Genomic DNA, 17,857 nt, shown 5'->3' on the forward strand with positions numbered 1-17,857 from the left:
GAGGTAGAGGAGGTGCAGCCTCGGCACATTTTGATGAGGTGCCGTGAATGGCCATAACAAGGCAAGGAGGAGGCACACTGTCGGGGCCGCTGCAGGGCTCGACGACAGGGCCCGCTAACAGGAGGGGCCATGAACACCTTTGCATGGTGGTGACACTAAGAATAAAACTACGAAAACATAACAGAAGAACAATAAAACGACAAGAAGAAGAAGAGCAAGAACAGGAAACAACAAGAACAAGAACAACAAGAACAAGAAGACCAAAAACAAGAAATAGAACAAGAACAAGAACGAGAACAAGAAATAGGAAAAGAAAAACAAGAAAAGAACGAGTAGAACAAGAAAATAACATCAACAAAAGCAAAAGCAAGAATTTCCTCACAGTACCCTGACACTGAGCAGAAAAGGCCTTGTTGCAGATAGGCCTTAAATTTCTAAACATTAATACGCTGGGTGATGAGAATTGAAAGACTGATGTGTTAGTATTTAGAAGAAAGGGATTGGGGAATACGCGGAAGGGAAAGGAGGGAAAGGTAAAAGGTATCGGACCTTGCAAAGTTAGGAGAGTCTAGTATTGAAGCTGTAAGATAAAGAACAAAAGTTATTAAAGCCGCACGCCATAGTTATTATAATTCGTGTTTTCAAATATAAGAAATTACTGAGTTGTACGGAGATTCCTGATACTCCTTACTTTACGGAATTTCAAATATGAGATTCATATTTTTTATCCATTTCTCCTTGATATAGCATTTGTAACTCTTCCACCCCCAGGATATACTTAGGTTAAACCCTCGGTAATCTGGAATGTTTATAAATTTATTTCTTTACTCAAAAAGTTTCTAGTTTATATATAATTATAAAAGCTGTAACATGAGGCACACTTCGATGAATTTAGGAAAGAAAAAGCAATGAAAACGAACGATAGGAGCCGACATAAATACTGTATGTGTGTGTGTGTGTGTGTGTGTGTGTGTGTGTGTGTGTGTGTGTGTGTGTGTGTGTTCAGGTAATAACTTCCAAATGATTAGGTGATATGTTTCATTTTGGTAGATGAAGAAAATTTTGCAGTCAGGCGAAGAAGCGACCCGAAACGGATTATAAAAACAAACACTTACGCTACCTTACAGACTGGCATACAAATTATCCAATGGAAATAAACTCATGTTGTCACTGCCCTGGCCGGCTGATTATTCATATAAATTTTAGGGGAAGTTACATATTATAGCTATGTCAACAGTCCCGGTAAAGAAATACGCAGCGTAAAAAGTTCCCATGATCCGGGCACAAAGTGCTTGGTTGTATTGCTGCAGTACACTTGACTGAGAGCCAAGTACGGGTGGGGATGCAGCAGCAAAACTCAAGACGGAGGCGACGCCATCACGGCCCCAGCTTATGATATGCAGCCTCGGGGTCGCTATGTGGAAAGCAGTAAAAGTTTCATCAGTAATTCCCGGGCGGCATACAAGACAGGAAGGTGCAGCCCCTTGGCCCCGCCCCGCTCTCCTGAGTGGCTCGCAGCTCACTGTGGCAATTATTACCCGCGCTCCCGACCAATCGTCACTCGTGGATTTCTTACGGACAGGAGGCCCGCTTCTCTCAAGACTGCGCCTCCCCACCCACTTCGTGCCGCACCTTTCATCCCGACACACACGTCTAACTAAATATAGAGTGATATACGACAATCTGCATCACCTCTCCGTCGTCTTGCAGTTATCGTTCAGAGAGGAACTCCGTCCTGGGCATGCCTAGGCCGCCGTTGGGCCGAACGAAATTTCTGAAAAGTTTTGGTTCGCTTCGTCTTGGCTCCTCCCACTCTACCCTCGGGAAATTTCTCTAATATCTTCATCGTGAGGTCAAGAGGCGGGGCACCGAGGCGTGTGCCATCCCCGAGGCACCGAGGCACAGCGACAGTCGCGGGGGAACTGCCTGGACGTGTGTCGTTGTCATGCCGTGGCTGCAGTGACCAGTGACCCTCAGTGGCAGTGCTTTGTGGCTGTTGAAAAGGGGCTTCGTGGCCTCCTCTTTCTTCCTGCAAGAAGCGACTCAGTCCGCAAATTATTTACTAGTCCGCTGCAGTGGGCCAGCACAGATGTGTGTTCAAGTGTCGGAGCCACCCTAACGTCTGTCCTCTGGCTGGCTCCCTCCTTCACTTCAGTTCCAGTGTTCGTTGTAACCATACATTCGCCCAGGAGAACCACCGAGGCGTTCGAGGTGTCGCCAAACGCTGTGTCGACGAGTGGCTCACTGGCGGGGCACTCGGGCGAGGCCAGCTGTGTTGGGGCGACACCCGGCGACCTCCACTGCGGGTGAGTACTGGATGGCCGCTCAAAAGTGCAGTGTTAGAAACGTTTTGATAATCCCAAATGTGTCTTGTGGTAGAGGGCCGAATCAGTCTACTAACAATGATTATAATTGGGCGAAGGGAACAAAGAGTACCACGCATAGCTAATATATCTATTCATCGTTAAGCGCCTTATGGTTGAAGGGCGAGTCAGTCTACTACTACGATTTCAATTAGGCGAAACTAGCGATAAGAGTTCCACGCATACCTTATCTACTCATCGTTCTGTAACTTCCAATACATGAGTGAAAATATGCGGCTCACATACCAAACAGGAAATTCATAAAAGAAGCGCCATTGTTTTCATTACAAACAAACAGTTTTCCTTGGAGCAGGACGCCATGCCCAGCTGTAAATATTTCACAACTCACTGAATTCCTCCCAACTTTTAAATGTAACCGAAAAACATGAATAGCCCTTTTCCAAAACTCGTGCCAGTGTTCCAAACTCCGCGGCGCTTCAGGTTTCAAGCAGACGATCGGCGCGCCTCAACGGGCGGCCCGCCACTCGTCTTCAAGTGCAAATATCCGCGGCAGAGTTAGTTTACCCAGCAGGCGCGGCAGAGAAGCCCTTCAGGCGGGGAACAGAGCCCGGACTGAGGCCCCGACCCTTCCCTTCCCGCCACCCAAACATAAACAAATGACACAGAGAGGAAAAAAAAGTTAGATGAAAATAATGGCCGAAACATCAACAACGCTTCACAAATGTTAGTGGTTCATTAGTCTGAGGTTTTTTGTCAGAATACAAATGACATGCTTCCGAGCAATAATTATAATCAAACAAGATATTCTGTTTCTAATAATATTCGTTCAACTGCATATATATATATATATATATATATATATATATATATATATCTCTATATATATATATATATATATATATATATATATATATATATATATATTTATTGAACACACAGACGCTTATGAGCTATTTTAAAGACAAATAAACTTCAATAATTTGCTCATCGATGATTTATCAGTATAAGCGGTAATACCTATGGCTAGATTTGTATGCATGCGTTTGGGGCACAGACCTGGGCCAGAATAAGGGTGGATGCAAGTTCACGTAAAAATGAGTATGGAAGAAAGTTAAACCTTTTTTTTTTTTTTTACATGCCCGCCGGTAGGCTTTCATCAGGGGCAGATGGTCGGCCCAAGCCCGTCGTGGCGCAGGCCATTTTTATAGAGGCGCCAGTTATGCTTGGCTCATACTGCTCCCCGGAACTCATTCTTGATTCACTGGACGGTTTCTTCTAGAGTCCGGGTTGATGGGTGGTCTCCTGGACAGCATGTGGGTAGTCTTAGGGCTCGTTCACACTACAAGCAGAGCAGGGCAGAGTAGAACAGAGCGGTTAGTAGCGCCATTAATTTTTGGATAGTTTTGAATGTACAGACGCTCAGGTGTTCACACCGCAAGCAGAGCGGCACAGCGCGGAAATTTGGTCGTATTTTTTGCAGCTAGCGGTCCTCCACGGCTCCACCCTTCCATCAACATGGCCAAAAAGCTATCTACATAGGTGAATTTTTATTGCTGAAGCCAAAATTACAAAAACTGACCAGATTGTGCATAGTTGAGGTACAATTTAATGATATATAATAGCCGTATGTTTAGAAAAGCTAATTTGGTGATATTCTGATCCTATACCCAACCATCAGTGACCCACACAGCCATGGGACTTGGCCTTAACAACAAAATTCCATGTTCCTTTGTAAATCGTTACATTTTCATCATCCTTCAAGATAAACACCGAGGAGTTTATCGGGCTGTTGCCTGCGAATGATTCTTGTGCAGGTCGCCCTGCTCTGCTTATATGTGAACACCTAACCGCGCCGCTCCGCTCCTCTCTGCTCTGCTCTGCTTGTAGTGTGAACGAGCCCTTAGGCCACTTGGCGGTGACTGAAAAATCCCAGGTGGTAGCGTGGGGATTCGAACCGACGCTGTCCATGGCGTGGTGAATGTGAGCCCAGCACGCTAACAACTCACCCAACGCCTACCCTACTGCAGCAAAGAAGAAATTATTGGGGCACAGACAGACTGAGGATGGATAATGGTTATGACACAGATTAGAAGCAAGTGAGGGGGGCTGCAAATGAAGTGAGGATGACTATGGGAGAAAACTGAAGAGGAAAGAAGAAATTATTAGTGTACAGACAGATTGAGGGTGAATAGCAGTTGGGACATAGTCTAAAGCAGGAATGAGGGTGACTGTGAAATGGAGTGAAGGAGGGTGAGGGAAGCAATGCGAGAGAACCCGAGAACAAATGGTTGTGACACAGACAGACAAACCGGATAAAAGCATCGCAATGAAAAGGAAACTAGACAGCATGCATAGGAAACTAGAAACCACAGAGAATTAAAAAAAAAAAAAAAGGTGTCACAAGTTCATATCATCAGGGTGTGCGTGTACCTGCCGAAATAGAAGAGGTAAAATAATAATGCTTCTTCATTTATTAGGCTAATTAAGAGAAGAAAAGGATGCATAAAGTGATTGGATATAATTATTACTGTTGCGGTCGTATTTTGTTTAGTTGAAAAAGAATTACTGAATATGAAAAAAAAAATGCACCCCGCATGGTCTAGGAGCAAACATATACGATCCTTTGCTAATCGTTTTATCTTTCATCAGTATCTTGATGCTGAACGCATACTACAACGTTTACTTTACACATATACAAGTTTGTGTGTGTGAGGGGCAGAGGAGGCGCTCGTCAAAATCTCCTCCTCCTCCTCCTCGTCCTCATCCAGGCTCATTTTCAATCATCGACACCACCGCTCAAAAAGTTCCGCTGGTCCAAAGATAAGTTGCAGCCCAAGAAAACAAGCGCGCGAAAACCTACCTCCTAATGATTTAACCGGAGCCTTGGAGCGTAGCGGAGCGGGGAGGAGCCGGGCTGGGCGGGGCAGTGCGGGGCGGGCAGCTGCGGCACCCGACTGTACTGAGCTAATGAAGGCAAATGTCTTATCACGGCGACGGCTTGTATGCATGAGGTTTATTTTGGGTTTTGGGTTCAGCTGCGGATTATTGCCTTATTATTACTGGTGGTGGTGGTGGTGATGGTGGCGTTATTTGTTTTGATTTTATTAATTTGATTTGTTTACTGTTGTTGCTATTATTGAAATTTTTAATTTTCGTCTTAATCTTCTGCTCTTATTTTTGTTTTTATCGTTGTTATTAATATTATTTCCATTATCAGTATAAGTATTATCATAATTATTATTATTATTATTATTATTATTATTATTATTATTATTATTATTATTATTATTATTATCATTATTATTATTTTTTATTTATCATATCATTAATTTTATCACTAAAATTATTACTATAAATATGCTTTCATTTGCTGCTTCTCTCGTTATTTTCGTTATTGTCGCATCACTAAATCTACAAAAACGTGTACGAGTTCTGACGCTCGGCCGCCTCCATGTCACAAGCTCTTCCCGCCGACCTCGCGCTCTAAAGTCCACCTCCGTACTTAAATATTCGCGATGGAAACGAAGTATCGCAGTGATGATCGTGAAGTTTACCACGGGCTGATCTATCTTACGGGGAAGGACAGCACAGCGCGGCCCAAACAAAAAACATGTTCATATAGAACTTTTACCAATTTAATTATTAAGTTATATGACACTGGATAACAACAGGCTTCGGTTAACTCGCATCATGTCCTATCGGCGCAGCTCTCATCTCTCGGGAAACAGAAAGGGAACTATGAATAGGAAAAAGAAAATCAATAAAGGGAAAGTAATTTAAAATATAACCCAATATTAGCTGGGCCAAACAAAGACAGAGATCGGAGGATTATAATCAGAATATCTACAATAGGCGCCGAGTTTAAGGGCGCCATACAAAAATCTAGAGGTACCAAAAAAAAAAAAAAAAAGGCTAACTGTAAAATCGCATTGAATCAGTCAAACGCACATTACGAATCATTAGACACTATGAACGTATATGTATTGTTATTTTTACAGCGAATGAGACAGTTCAATGACAGAAAGCAGAGGTACAAAAAATAACGCAATCTGAAAAGGCGCATGAAGTTAGTCGAACGCATGATATGTAATATTACAACTCTACGAACTTATATTTTACTATTGTTACAGTGAGATGAGACAGGTCAATGCAAAAAAACAGTTACAAAAGATGTCCGCATACTGAAAAGTCGCAGGAGACAAGTCGAACCCACGATAAGAAATAATAAACTACGAACACTCGGAATGATCGTATGTTTACTTAGCCCGTATACGGTTGAGAAGTAAAATAAGGTAACAAAAAAAGCATGCAAATAAAAACTCGCGTGAGACAACGTTGCCAGATTGTCCTTCTGAGAGCATCATTTTTTTCAGGTTTCTGACCCATAACTATAGCCAAGAAACACCAATAGTTAACCATTTTAACGATAAGTCTATAAAGAAAAAGTTAAATGGGTGGAGAAGACAGTTTGAGGGTTGGAAATCGGCAAATATTAGAGCCTGAGCACGACCATCTGACAACGTTGGCATGAGATACGTTGAACGCACGCCCTCTACATTATATTACAACTCTACGAACAGCCAAAATAATGAATCCTGTGTCTTCTTAATGGCCTTGTGTACTACCTGCGTGGAAGGTGACCTGACTCGAGGACTAATCCATTTCTCGTCAGCACCGCCCCCACTTCGTCAGGGGATAGCGGCGCGTCATCACCCCCACCATCACTGCTCTGCTGATGCCGCCGCCCTGGCCCCGCTGAGCTGCCCGGCCTCCCGCGATAAACACACTATTTGTTGCTTTACTCCCGCGTTGTTCCTTCCTATGCTTGACTACATATATCATTACCGTATGTATTGCTTCTCTCTCTTTCTATCTATCAACTTATCTATCATTCTATCTATTTACCTATCTCTATCTCAAAGCGGATATGTATTTTTCACAAGTAACTTTTTTAAAAATATATAATAGCCCTCAGTCAGTCTACCTTACCGCAAGAAGATATCATTATGTACCTCTTTTATCTGTTTTCGTTGTGTACGGATGTGTCGCATGAACGTATCGCGCTGTTTTGTTTTTGTTTTTATTCCCTCTCTCTCACCGAGCGTGTATTTTTCGCGAGCCACTTTTGTTTATATAGTAACCCTCAGGCTGTCTATCTTGCCGTAAATCTTACCGCAATATTATTCTGTTCTTTTTTATCCGTTTACGTTGTGTGCGAATCTCTCTCTCTCTCTCTCTCTCTCTCTCTCTCTCTCTCTCTCTCTCTCTCTCTCTCTCTCTCTCTCTCTCTCTCTCTCTCTCTCTTCTGTTGCGATTATTTTAGCATTAAATTGACGATTAAAAACAATAGCAATGCACTTGTGGTGTCTCCTAAAATAAGATGAGTATTATTACCCGCTCAAATAAAGACAACATTCAGATGCTGTATGATACCGACTCTACACAACGCAAATAATACGGAAGCTCTCAAGTGACAATTTCTACCTATTGTCGAGTGGTTGAACATCCCCTACATGCTGCCCATCAAGCCATCAACGCTACATTCAACAAGGTCTGTCAAGAGGAGCACCAGTGGGTAGAAAGTGGATAAAAATTGCGGCGTCACTATAAACAATACGCCCGCGCCACCAGTGAGTGCCCTTCAAGATGAAAAAAGCCTATCTGTGCCAACGCCACTAACAAGCTTGGGCCGGCCACCACGGCCATACAAGATAAAGCCTATCGACGCTGTGAATCAGCACACGAAGAAAAAAGAACAGTACTATGGAATAGCCCTCACTCTTCTCCCTCGATCCCAGCAGCATCTGACAGAGGGGCAGGAACACAATACCATGGAATAGCCCCCACTGAGCGCCCCCGACCCCAGCAGACACACCAGACACGAGAAAGGGAAAGCTCAATACTCACGTGATTCGGAACCGATAATTAAAAAGCAGACACACAGAATAACAGATCACGGCGGCGGCCAACGGACGCCATCACGCCGACCACCGACCCTCGCAGCCTTTTCAGCCCGGCGTCCCTCCCCCCGGCGGGAATCACACGGGTGGTCAGGGCGTGGAGCACCATTACACACGGCAGCGGCGCCACAATGGAACCACAGCCCCAACATGTGTCTCTCCAGCGTGAGGGCGGCACGCGAGGCAGTGATGTGGCCGCGTCCCGGTGTGGCGATTGTGATAACGATGATGAGGATGATCAGGATGATGTGTGGGGAGAGAGAAAACATATGATCTGTAGGTGATGTGAAACAGTCATCGTGGTAGGACGATGCTGATGGTGGTGGTGGCGGTGAGGACGATAATGATGATGATGATAATGACAATGAAACTTTACATTACTATCACGCAGAGAAACTAATAGCACAAAAGACAGTAATAATCATAGCTGCTGCTTTAATCGATATTTTTTTCAGTATTCCGATAGACAAGATTCCAAAGTAACGCTATCGTTGAACTCACCTCAAGAACAGTCGCACGTTTCACAGAACCGCGGTAAACACAATACGAGAGGTTGAATTTCAAATACAATAGACATTCTAACTAACAAATAGAATGCAATAAGGAAAACGCAAATAAAATACAATTAAGTAAACCACCGAGGAGGCCCTAACTCGCCTCCTTAAAAGCTAGTTAGTTAGTTGTAGTTATTTCTTACATCATACATTTTTTTAATTCTAATTGGGTATTTAGGAGGAAGTAAAGGGTTATAGAAAAAAAAAACATTAACGCAAATTTCATGTAAACCCCAAAATCGCAACCCCGTGTAGCCAGTGTGTGTGTGTGTGTGTGTGTGTGTGTGTGTAGAGTTTTCCGCTGTAATCAATCACCGTCTCCCTAATCCACCCCATCTCTCCTCTTCTCTCCCCTCTCTTCCCCTCCCCTTCCCCCTCCCTCCCCTTCCCCCTCCCTTTCCCCTGCCCTCCCCTCTTCACCCATTCCACAACGCCCTGTCGCCCTTGCATGAAAGAGTTACAGAAAATATAGAAAAAAAAGAATGGAAGAAAAAGGAGGGAAAGAAAGAGAGCTTTTTTTTATATTTCGTAATGTTAAACTGTAGGGAAAAAAACATATGAAATGAGATAGAAAAGAGGGAGAGAGAATGCAAGAAAAAAATCAAGGAAGAAGGAAGGAGAGAAAGATAGCATTTTTTTTTTTTTTTGGCAGCGATAAACTAAAGGAGAAAAAAACGTCCCACTCCGCTAGAATATAAAATAAGTTAGCAAAAAAGGAGAAGAAAAGAAAGACTGGAAGAAAAAAGAGAAAGGGAAAGAAGGAAAGAAAGAAAGCAATGTTTTTTTTCGCAGTAATAAAGCATAGAACAAACAACGTCTCACTATAAAGGAAATAATCAAAAGCAACAAGAAGTGCGTGCTAATCTCTGCAGGTGTGGGTGTGGGTGTAGGCGGCGCTCAGGTATATTAGGTGCTGGCAGACTCTACACGACGCCCCCGCTCACTGGAGTTCACTATAGGAAGCTTTCAGTAAAGAACCTTGGCCTTCCCGCCTTCCCTCGCCCCTGTATTTACCCTTTCACTCATTTACTAATTTACTCGCTGGTTCCGTCCATCCCTTCTACTTTAACATTAAATCTAATAACATAACATTTACCTAAACATAATTCCCCCTCATTCTCTCTTTCGCTCGCTCGATCTTCCGCTAGCTTATAATTCACTAATTCACTCAGTTCCTCTTGCTCTAATTTATATATTCTAACACCAACTTCAATGGCACAACTCTAACACAATTCTTCCTGAGCGGCCTCTTGCAGACTCCTTACGTTCTTATGTCCTTATTGTCTTATGTTCGTTCCCTCTCTCTTTTTCTCACTCTCTCTTTCACCGGCTTACTTCCTTGCTAATTCACTCCTTTGCTTCTGCTCAAGCTCAAACAATCCTTCTTTTTTTTTCCTTGGTTCTTTTCTTTCCACATTTTTGCTCATTCATTCACTGACTAAAAAACTAATTCACTTCTTCCCTCCTGGTCAAATTATACTATTCCTCCCTTCTTCCCTTCTCTTCCTCCCATACTCACTCACTCACTCAATCGTTCTCTCTTTTCTTCTCTGCCCTAAGTTTTTTTCTTTAACCTCTTCAGTACCATGACGCAGTATATGAGTCATTTCATCTCTCGAACCATATCCTAGAGACGCTGTATGTGCGTCATGGTCATTGGACTATTCTACGTAGTCTGTAAAACCAGGATATGGCATGGAGGTTATGTTTTGTCTGCTTGTATTGAAGGGGTTAAAACTAAAACAGATGGATGGCTAAAGCACGTGAATAGCATAAGAACTAGGGTACGTTCGCCATTTTGTACGAAGAGAGAGAGAGAGAGAGAGAGAGAGAGAGAGAGAGAGAGAGAGAGAGAGAGAGAGAGAGAGAGAGACTACCTACGTTTCCCTATTTACATCAATATGCAGCCAGATACACAACTCACTTCCTCCACTCAACATCTAAAGCAAAAAATAATATGTTGTATATTACCGCAGGCTTTAAATCAAAAGAAAACCCATCCACTTAATGGTACCCATGTCTTGTAGTATGAGTAGTAGTGGTAGTAGTAGTAGTAGTAGTAGTAGTAGTTCATAGTCTATGAGTAGTTGTTATTAGTGTTTTTTAATATGACTGCCTATCCCTGCACACTTCAGGGTCTCTCTCGCCATGTTTAGCCTCCCTCTCCCGGCAGCCTTTTTCAGTCACGGTCAGCTTCCCCTTTCTGTAGCCCGGCCGGCCACCAACGCTTTAAGCTATACCCGGATACATAACTCCCACTTCTTGTGAAACTTCCGACATTCTTCCTGATTCACTAGCTGCCCCCCTCCCTACCCACACCCCTACTCCCACACCCACAAAAAATCGTTGCCCATTACTATAACAATTTTTATCCCCCACCTTCCATGACATATTGTTTGTTGGCCTGTGAGCATAATTACATATTACAAAAAAAATCCCATTATAAAAAAAGTAAAAAATGTACGTGCGTCCCTCGTTATCAGCAAAAACATTAGATAAATAAAATAGACAATAATAATAATAATAATAATAATAATAATAATAATAATAATAATAATAATAATTATATATAATCAAACAAAATATATGGGTTCCGATAACACGATCCCCTTCCCTCTTTTACGAGCCCCAGCGACACCATTCTTTAGGACACTGCACGGTTGGGTCAGCTGTGTACGGTGTCCCCCCTAGCCGCAGCACGCCCAGCGCCGCCTGTTGTGGCTAGTGTGGACGGCTGAGGTCACCTGGCGATGGGTGACTCACGGGGTACCTATGTCCTCCCTCCACCCGTGTGTCGCCTCCGCGTTAGCTCCTGTCACCTCTGCCATATACCAAGACTAAGAGAATGCCCTTGATCTTGCAATATAAAAATTTTCATGCGATGGCCCAGCAGCCTTTTATATTTACATGTGATATTTATTCAACTGCTAAACTGCAAAAAATATCACCTGCATTGAGAATACTTGCGCAGTTTAACAAATGTTCATTCCTCAGAATAACTGACCTGCAGCCTTGTAGTCGTAAAAGTTATGCTCAAAATTAGAATATACAATACTACAACTTTGAAACCAGAGCTTAGAAATCGTTTACTTACACCTGCACTAAATTCTATCCAAATTACTCTAACTCGTAAAAACTTCGTGCTGCAAATAGTAAACACTGTAAATATTGGAAAAAGAACTAGGAACATTACATCACTGCTGCGGAAGTAAAACCTGACGGGCTTGCAAGAGACGGCAAGGGAGAGAGGCATACGTAAGGGAAAAGGGAAGGTTAGGAAAGACTGGCAGGACAGAAGCTGTGTGGGGGTGGGATGGGGTGAGTGTGAGGAGAGGCTGCTGGGTGGACGGCTTAGGGGTGGAGATGAAGTGGTGGAGGTGGGGAAACGGGTGAGAAAGAAGAGACAGGTTGGCAGGAGAAAGCCGGGTAACAGAAACAGACATACATACGGGAGTAAAGGAGGCAGAAGAAGGGACAGCTGTGTGGTGGAGTATAAGGGAGGAAGAATAATGGGTAGGAGAATGAGTGGGTGGTATACCAGAATATCGTACTTAGAACACTATATTTCCCTGTATCTGAACCCATAACTATTACAAAAGCACCAATAATTAACGACTGTAACAATAACTATAAATGAGCATCGTTAGCCCTATCTGTGTGGTGCAACAGTTCTGGGTCAAGCAATCGATAAATATAATACGCTGAACATGACAATCTGGGGGCGTTGTAATGCTTGTGCGTGGTTGAAGAGTGAGTTGAAGTGTGATGGAGGTGATGTGAATGGAGGTGGGTAGAATAGGATGGGATGAAGTGTGTGTGAGAGAGAGAAGAAGGAGGAGGAGGAGGAGGCTCGGGGTCAAGTCAGAGTACTAGGCTTTAACTATTTCCCTTGAAGTGAGGGTGGAGGTGAGGTGAAAGGAGGAGGGTAGAAGCGGGTGGAATGAAGTATGGGCTAGGACAAAGGAGAAAGCGGTGGTGGAGGTTGTAGAGGTTGTGAGCCAGAGGACTAGGTTTCTTTTATTTCCCTTGATGTGTGGATGGAGGTGAGGTGAAACGAGGTGGGTAGAAGCGGGTGGGATGAAGTATGGGCTAGGACAAAAGAGAAGGCGGTGATGGAGGCTGTAGAGGTTGCCGGCCCGAGTGCTAGGCTTCTACTATTTCCCTCGTGCGTGAGTTTTCCGCGAAATCCACGAGTCCCACGCCACTAAAGACGCCACGATCACACAGCTGTTATACATGATCCTCCTGCCCTGCCCTCGACCTTCCCTCCACAGCCAAGGTCCATATTCTTAAACGTATCGGGCTCCCATTACGACTGCTTCCCAAGGCCACAGAGAAGATTAACCGGGTTTTCATGGGTGTTTTTTTCACGTTCGACATGCAGCAGTGGGGTAAAACTATCACTAGCTTCACAAACCAGTTCATGGAAATTCCCAGGAACTTCTACGAGAGGCTTTTCATATAGGCGATATGTTTTGGAATACGGGCCAGTCACAAGACATTACCTAACACTACACACGAGACAGTACAGCATCGCCACAGTCTGTCCTTTTAAGGTTCAGATACATGCTACAGTCACACAGCTGTTACATATGATCCCAACCTTCCTTACACACAATGCAGTGGAAGAACACCATCTCCACAACATTCCCTATAACACAATATAACATGCGTACAAATTAGAACAGGAAGAGAACCAATAAACGAAATGGCTGTAGTAGTAGTAAAAGTAACAGTAGTAGAAGTAGTAGCAGTAGTAGAAGTAATAGTCAGAGAGAGAGAGAGAGAGAGAGAGAGAGAGAGAGAGAGAGAGAGAGTGTAGGGTGCATGCAGCGGGTTTGTTTGGCGGAATGAGTGAGAGAATGTACGTTTCGGCGGATGTTTGTATTCGCGCTTACCTGTGTAGGTGTATCTTTACGGGACCCTGCTTGCGTGTGTGCGTGTGTGTGTGTGCATGTGTGTGTGTGTGTGTGTCTGTGTGCGTGTGTGTGTGTGTGTGTGTGTGTGTGTTTATCAATCATCATTACCAAACTCAATCATTCACCTCCCACTCTACAAAACGAATGCCAACTCCATCACCATAAACACCGCTTGGAAACATACCCACCACCACCACCACCACCATCACCACCACCACCTGACCCTTCCCTATGACCCCAAAGATAATGTGTGTCACCACCACCACCAACAACATTGCCATTACCAAAAGCAGCATTACTCGTACATCCACAAGGCTAGGAATGATTAATATAACCATTACACACACACACACACACACACACACACACACACACACACACACACACACACACACACACACACACACACACACACACACACACACACACACACACACACACACATGTCGATGCTGCCGCCCACCACCTCCCACTGTCACCCACTCCATCAGGACCCACACCCACCCACCCACCCACCTACACCTCCACACCCACCCACACCCACCCTTCAGATACTCGGTCCTGCATGACTCACGCCGCCCACCATCAGATTAATTTCTCCAGTGCCAACCACACCGCCTTGTTTATGGTTATAGAGAATCAGGGAGACCGGGGGAGGAGGAGGAGGAGGAGAAAGAGGAGGAGGAGGGCAAGTAAGCACGAGGAGGTAAGCGTGATTGGAGGAAGGGAAAGAGGGGGAAAGAGGAGGTGCCATGCAGTGACGTCATGACTACTATTCTGCCTGGCCGATAGTATTGTTTTTTTTTTCTGTTTAATAAGGACACACACACACACACACACACACACACACACACACACACACACACACACACACACACACACACACAAGCATGACCAAAAGCATGAACGCATGAAAGCACGTACGCACAACATCATGCACACACATGAGCAGCACATGCAGGTGTGGATACTGGGTGCTCAGGCATGTACGCACGCACGCACACACACACACACACACACACACACACACACACACACACACACACACACACACTTCCCACAATCTATAATCATATGACCCTCTAACAAGAGCCCCAACGAGTGACTCAAAAGCCAATGAAAAAACATTATCATTTTCAATAGTGGGAACTGAGTACGATAAAGGTCTCTCTTGTTGGCTTTTGAGTCATTCTTACATATATGTATCCATGGGTCTGACTCTTCTGGTCGTAATGAAAAAAAATATTTAGCCGTTTCTTGACCCAGCACATGAACGCAACTCCTCGGCCTGTGGCGACGGTTTAGCCAACTACAGAGAGGAAGAAGGCCATCCAAGATGCCTTTTTTTTTTCTTTTTTATTCTTTCCAACCCTGTCATCTTGAGCATTACGGACCGTTTCCTTTTTCAACGTGTCATCACCTTATCGCCTCTCTCGCTTGCGAGCTGACAAGGGAGAGACTTGATCAGGAGTGTTTCTAACGAGAGGAGAGAGGGTCGAAGGGGGGAAAGACCCAGTAGAAGGTGAGGTTAGTTTTCATATAGCCAATGAAAGAGATCGTAGGGGGCGATGCTTCCACTTTAAGAGAATGGGTTGACTGATTGATTGAGGCATTCCATCAAGGCGCAGCAACATCTATGGTCATATTGTGGAGAAGAAGTGTGATGATTAATTTTCTAACTAATCCCTTCCCGCCTTCCTATGCCTCACGAGACGCCGGTGGGGGTGCAGCGCGGAGGTAGCAGGCGAAACAAAGGCAGGGGTGCCACAGGTAGCTACGAGTTGGCTTAGTTGGACACAATAAAAAAATCTCGCCTTCAGGCTGCAGCCTCCACCAGACAATGGAGAGGAAACCGCCGAGCTAGCAGCGGGGGAGGCGGGGGGTGGCTCCCTGGGCAACAAGCGTCATCGTCCGTCATAGAGACTCAACCTCTGACCTCAGCAAGCACCGCTTTGACCTCCCGCGCCCCGCTTCCCTCCATGAATCAGCTGTCTGCCGGGCGATCACTTCTTCTACGTGTGCACTGTAATGTTAGCAAGGTCACCCTTGGCGCCTGTCTTACTGATATACTCGATACCGTTGTCTGAAGACTACTCTGTCCCTGTGACTCTCGACACCAAACAAACAAGTCTCCTCCACGGGTGCCATGCTTGTACGAGGCGAGAGGCACCGCATGATCTTCATAGGAACAAGCGTCACCCAATGTCTAGTTATAAGCTCAAGTCGTGTGGAGGAAAAGACTCGTTTCTCATGAGCACGCGCAGGAAGACCAGCAGCCTTCTCATTTACTCCGCTGATAAAGCTAATCACTTATACACAAGTGATTAAAAGATTAAAACAAATATTCCTTTTCATCAAAATTCATCAAGCAAGTATGCAAGCACTATCGGTTGAGATTTATTGCTTTATTAGCCGGTACAAGCAGTGCAGCAAAAAATACGCCCTTCCCCAGGCAGCCACAAACCGCTGACCAAGCACGTACAACAACGGGGTCTTGGTGCTTGGCGCGGTGCAGCTGCTAGGCACCCTTCGCCGCCAGACATGCAAGCACCCAGCATGCAGCCACTCCTCGGGACAGGCGGGCCCCGGGTCGTGATCCTGCTGATTATAAGCACAGTAAAGGGTGACCACCTCCACCTCTGTCATTTCGATGCATGGCCTCGAGTTTCCCATCAGCAAAGTAAACAAAAAGCCGCCTGTCTCTTGCGTGCTTAGAGCTTATCATGCACAGGGAGAAGTGGGTTGCAAATTTAATTTAAGAAAACGTACATGGTTTAAAAATACAAGACCATTTAATATATTCCAAGACGTAGCTATACCGACACTTTAGAAGATAACGCAAAAGAAACGTAATGGAAATATATGTTCTGCGCCAAAAGATATATTTTCCATCACCATAACTATCACCACCACCAGTACCACCATCACCATTCAGAAGACCATCTATTACAAAAAAAAGTGAAAGCAAAACGTGACCAATGTTGATAATTTCAGAGCAAAGAGTAGGAAACAAAATAACAATAACACTGACTACAACAAACTCTGACATATGCTTTTCCTCCCCGTAAACTTCCTGTCCAGTGTTGTAAATAGCAGGAACGGGGAGGCAAGGCGGCAAAGCAGTGTACAGGGACGCAGGGAACTTAACTTTAGCTCACAGCAGCGACAGCAAAATTGCGACTCGACACATAGCAACAAACATTACCGCTGTGCTTCTAATCTCTACTCCCACACGATTCCATATCCCCCTCACCCCACGCTTCCAGGTCCCCTTCACACCCCTCAATTCACTCCCCCCCCCTCTTCTACCACTAATTCCTCCTGTATGGAGTATGCATCTCACGTGTGGGGAGGTTCCACACACACAGCTCTCTTGGACAGAGTGGAGTCTAATTAAGGCTCTTTGTCTTATCAGCTCTCCTCCTCTTACTGATAGTCTTCTACCTCTTCAATTCCGCCGCCATGTTGCCTCTCTTTCTATCTTCTATCGATATTTTCACGCTGACTGCTCTTCTGAACTTGCTAACTGCATGCCTCCCCCCCTCCCGCGGCCTCGCCGCACACGACTTTCTACTCAAGCTCATCCCTTTACTGTCCAAATCCCTTACGCACGAGTTAACCAGCATCTTCACTCTTTCATCCCTCACGCTGGTAAACTCTGGAACAATCTTCCTTCATCTGTATTTCCTCCTGCCTACGACTTGAACTCTTTCAAGAGGAGGGTATCCTCCTCCCGAAATTGACCTCTCTTCTGGCCACTCCTCCGAACGCTTTTTATAGGAGCAGTGAGTAGCGGGCTTTTTTTTCATCATTATTGTTTCCTTTATTTCTGCCCTTGAGCTGTCTCCTTTGCTGTAAAAAAAAATACCTGAGTTTCTCTCCTGCATACCATCACCACTAACAACACCGCCACCACCGCCTCTACCACCACTATCACTGCCAACGCCACCCAGCTATCACCACCACTACAACCATCAATCAACGCTACCCCTATACCATCACTGCCATCACCACCACTACCATCACAACTAACAAGACCACCACCACCACTACCATCACCATCACTGCCACTGTTAACCCACCACCACCACCACCACTAG

The 17,857-nt window shown here is 44.8% G+C and overlaps 1 protein-coding gene across 2 annotated transcripts in view; it reads left to right on the forward strand.

The window, feature by feature from the left end:
- The first annotated feature begins 1,598 nt into the window (after positions 1-1,598).
- LOC127005172 (forkhead box protein D3-B-like) overlaps positions 1,599-17,857 on the forward strand; it is a 50,696-nt gene continuing 34,437 nt past the window's right edge. Inside the window, exon 1 of one of the 2 annotated variants that reach the window (XM_050873842.1) lies at positions 1,599-2,306. The gene's annotated coding sequence lies outside the window, so the exon portion shown is untranslated. The remainder of the gene's footprint in view (positions 2,307-17,857) is intronic. The other variant, XM_050873831.1, reaches the window with a different exon arrangement.

The sequence above is a fragment of the Eriocheir sinensis genome, chromosome 3 (genome assembly GCF_024679095.1).
Source record: "Eriocheir sinensis breed Jianghai 21 chromosome 3, ASM2467909v1, whole genome shotgun sequence".
Classification (NCBI taxonomy): Eukaryota; Metazoa; Arthropoda; class Malacostraca; order Decapoda; family Varunidae; genus Eriocheir; species Eriocheir sinensis.